The 4,660-nt window shown below is 36.2% G+C and overlaps 1 non-coding gene across 1 annotated transcript; it reads left to right on the top strand.

The window, feature by feature from the left end:
• The first annotated feature begins 3,577 nt into the window (after positions 1–3,577).
• LOC121226471 (small nucleolar RNA R71) lies at positions 3,578–3,683 on the top strand. The gene has a single exon (XR_005924276.1). It is a non-coding gene; the product is annotated as a small nucleolar RNA R71 (small nucleolar RNA).
• The last annotated feature ends 977 nt before the right edge of the window (positions 3,684–4,660 follow it).

Genomic DNA, 4,660 nt, shown 5'->3' with positions numbered 1-4,660 from the left:
CCCCCTTTGGTACACTTTTGGTTGAACTTTGAAATGGCATGTATAGGACTACCCGTTTTGTTGTTGGTCATGGACCCTTTGGTTTTGTATAAATTTGGATAGCCATGCGAAAATGGCTTATATACACTTTGAGCTTAGTATTATAATCGTCTTGTATGATGTTCGTTAAGTGGTATGGAAATGTTTGGGAATGATTAGCCATTGGAATGGTTAATCATGATCATATTTTGTGCTACATATGCTAAAGGGCTAGTTGAATCATGGAAACTATGTAATAGGTAAAGTCTACCTTGAAAATAGATGCTGATGTAGCAGTGACATGAATGTAAAAATCACTAAAAATAGTAGGAATGGAATTAAATAGTGAATAAATTATGTAATCGAACCTTGATGAATTATTTTCATAGGAAAGTAACGAAACGATCATATGAATAGTATATTATGAGATATTTAAGTTTTCACGAAACAGGTCTAAAACGGTTTCTGGATTCCCTGTTCTGACTTTGGAAATTCATTATAAATTAACCAGAGATAATTAGAAGTCATGCCATATATGTATAGATTTCCTCTCGAGACTAGTTTCTATAGAAACAAACGGCATCAGTATTAAGCCATGTACAGGGAGATATCGAAGTCGTAATGCGCAAAGGTCAGTGTAGTCGAACCCTGTAACAGGGGAGACTTTAACTAATAAACTGTACTAATTGGCTTGACCAAAATTCTAGAAAAAATTTGTAGATGTATATATGAGTCTAGTTTCAGAAAAATTTACGGAACTGGTTTTCTAGTTTTGGAACTCGAGATATGATTTTTAAGGTGACAGTGACGCAGTTAGCCAGCTCGTCTGGAAATTTAAAATGGACTATGCAAATAAGTGAATTAAGTCTGTTAACCCCTCGTGTCCGACTCCGGCAACGGTCTCGGGTACGGGTGTTACATAAACATCATACATTTTTTAAATGTAGCACGTGCATTACATAAACCAAATGGCATGCGTTTAAATGCGAATGTACCGTATGGGCAGGTGATTGTTGTCTTATGTTGATCTTCTGGTGCTACTGTAATTTGAGTATACCCGAGTATCCATCAAGAAAATAGTAATAGTCTTGCCCCGCGAGTCCATCCAGTATCTGATCCAAAAACAGCAAAGGAAAGTGATCTTACCTAGCCTCCTTACTCAGCTTCCGGTAATCAATGCAAATTATCCATCCCGTAACTGTTCTAGTTTGTATCAACTCATTATTCTCATTTTCAATGACCGTAATACCTCCTTTCTTTGGTACACACTGGACTGGACTTACCCATGGTTGTCTAAGATATGGTAGATTATACCTGCATCTAACCACTTGATGGATTCTTTCTTAACTACGTCCTTCATGATGGGGTTCAGTCTTCGTTGTCCATCAATTGTCCCTTTTTCACCATCTTCCTGGATAATCTTGTGCATGTATACAGATGGACTAATTTTGTGAATATCAGCTATGGTCCATCCAATAACCTTCTTGAATTGTTTCAATACCAGGATGAGTTTCTCTTCTTGCTAAGTAGTTAATTCTACTGAAACAATCATAGGCAAACTAGAAGAGTTACCTAAATAAACATATTTCAAATGTAAGGGAAGTACCTTACGTTCTAATTTAGGTGGCTCCTCGATTAGTTCTAATTTAGGTGGCTCCTCGATTGACGCTTTTGGTTGGGCATAATCCCTTTTCTCTAACTCCAAAGATTCAAAATGTGATTGTGGATTAAATCCTCTTTGGTTAGCTTCTAACAAAGCTAAGTATTCATCCTTCTCTTCATCATTTGAAGGATATGATGTCAAAATTTGTTCTAATGGATCCTTAACATAGTTGAGTTCCTTCTCCATGATTAAATCCTCTAAATCAAACACTATAGAATAGTCATGAATTGTGTCAGGAAAGTGCATAGACTTAAAAATGTTAAATGTTACCTGATTATCCTGAGCGCGCATAGTAAGCTCGCCCTTCTGCACATCAATAAGGGTCCTTCCGGTTGCTAAGAACGGTCTTCCTAGAATGATTGGCACCTCTTTGTCTTCTTCAAAGTCTAGAATCACAAAGTTAACAGAAAAGATAAATTTGTCTATACATACCAATACATTTTCGATTTTTCATTCTGGATGTGCTAAGGATCGATCTGCTAATTAAAGTGTAACCATAGTAGGTCTAACTTCACCTAACCCCAACTTCCTCAATATTGACATTGGCATGAAGTTGATACTCACACCCAAGTAACATAATGCTTTACCACAATATATTGTTGCAATATTGCAAGGCATGGTAAAACATCCAGGATCTTTCAATTTTGGGGGTAGTTTGTTTTGAAGATATTCACTGCATTCCTTTGTCTAGGCTACCATTTCAAATTCTCCAACTCTTCATTTTTTTAGACAGGATATCTTTCATGAATTTGACGTAGTTCGGCATTTGTTCAAGTGCTTAACCAACAAGATGTTGATATGAAGTTGCTTGAGTACGTCTAGAAAATTCTTGAATTGAATTTCCTGTTTCTGCTTTTGAAGTATTTGAAGGTAGGGTGGTCGAGGTTTCTTTACTAAAACTGGTTTATTCGTCTTCTGTGGTAATTCTGCATCTAATGAAGTTGTTAGTTGATCAGAATTAGCTATTTCTGAAGTTACCTTGTCTGATTTGCAGATTCTGGTTCTCGTGAAACTGGAATTTTAATACTTAGTTGAACTTCCTCTGAGTCTTGAACGTTAGCTAGCTCCTTCTCAACATCGACGGAATTGGGCTTTAAAGTCTTTTTACTCCTCAATGTCAACGGTTTACAATGCTCCTTCCCTGGATTCCTCGGATTCTCCGTATCACTAGGTAAAACACCTTGCGATCGGTTCCTGAGTTCATAGCAAGCTAGCCCATTTGATTTTCCAGATTTTTCAATGTAACTGCTTGGCTTTTAATTAAGGCATCATTCTTCGCTATGTATTCCTTTAACAAATTTTCTAAGCCATTGGATGGTTTAGCTTGGGTTGTTTTTTGAACTTATTAGGGAAAACAAGGTGGCTGGGTCGATCTAGGTTGGGTATAAGTGTTACTGGTTCCAGCCCCTTTGTTACTCCAGGAAAAATTAGGGTGGTTTCGCCATGATGGGTTATAGAAATTGGATTGCAGTCCTTGCCTACGTCGATTTTGGTTCTGGTTACCCCTGTAATATACAGATTTTGGGTTTTATGGACATTCTTCAAACAAATGTCACTCCCCACAATAGACATAGACTATATTTTCAAATTGATTTGGTGGTTGTGCTGTAAAACTATTAGACCCATTAGTAGTAAGCTTATTTAACATTGAGGATATTGATGATACCTGATACAAGTGAAGTAAGAGCGTTTACTTCATGTATTCCAACAACTCATCTTCCTGATGCTGCTCGATTGGCTGGCCATTGATAATTATTGTTGGCAATCCTCTCAATGATTTCATAAGCCTCATTATAAGACTTAGAAAGGAGAGCATCGTTAGCATAAGCATCCACTACCATCCTCATATGAGCATTGAGACCATTATAAAACATCTCAAGTTGGATGCAATATGGGATTCCATGAGAGGGAACTTCCATAATAATTCTTTATACCTTTCCCATGCCTCATACAAGGACTCATCATCCATTTGTTGGAAGACAGTGATCTCATTCCTCAACTTAGCATTCTTGCTAGGCAGGAAATACTTCATGAGAAATCTTTCTGCTAACTTTTGCCATATGGAAATTGAATTTGGTGGCAATGAGATCAACCAGGCTCAAGTTCTGTCCCTTAGTGAATACTAGAACAACTTCAATTGTAATGCATCTTCAGGTACCCTGGCTAACTTGAAAGAATCGTTCACCTCCATAAACAGTCTTAAATGTAGGTGAAGATCTTCAGTAGTCATTCCACTGAATTGGCCCATTGTCTGAAGCATCTGGAACATGACTAGCTTTAACTCAAATTGTTGTGCCTCAATTTCAGGTCTCCTAATACCTGGATAAAGATCATTAAACACTAGCATTGCATACTATTTTAAAGCTCTATCCCTATCATTAGCAATAAGGATAGGATTTTGAGCAAGGTCTGCTCTGTTTCCTTGATTCGAATTTTTGAAGTTCATCTCTTCATCCCTTCTCTAACTTGCTTGTCTTTTTCGCTATAGAAAAGTTCGTTCAATCTTACAGTCTATAGGGAGTAAATCAATAATTCGGTCAATACTCATAAACACCTAAAATAATCATAGAAAAATCAATTAAGTTAAAATTTGAACAGAAAAATAAACCAAAATGCAAAACTAACAATTTCACAAATAATGACTTTTTAAAACAGTGCAGGGCAACGGCGCCAAAAACTTGGAACGACGAAAATGTACAAGTGTACACAATCGCAACAAGTAATAAAGTGACAAGTAAATGTTGAGTTATCGTACCCACAGGGACTGTAAAAAGAATTATTTATGAATGCTATTTAAAACACTTTGGTGAAGAAAAATATTTTGTTTGAAAAGGGTGATTAAAAACTAAATTTTAAACTAAGTAAAATAAATAAATTAATCTCAAATGCACGATTTCAACATATGATTTTAATTAGGATGACATAATTGTGTTAGAACAATTACATTTCTTAACTTACTCATGTTTATATTGTTCCGAA

Source organism: Gossypium hirsutum, unplaced genomic scaffold (genome assembly GCF_007990345.1).
Source record: "Gossypium hirsutum isolate 1008001.06 unplaced genomic scaffold, Gossypium_hirsutum_v2.1 scaffold_195, whole genome shotgun sequence".
NCBI classification, from domain to species: domain Eukaryota; kingdom Viridiplantae; phylum Streptophyta; class Magnoliopsida; order Malvales; family Malvaceae; genus Gossypium; species Gossypium hirsutum.
The sequence above is the reverse complement of the archived record's forward strand: the minus strand, read 5'-3'. Positions and strand labels throughout refer to the sequence as shown.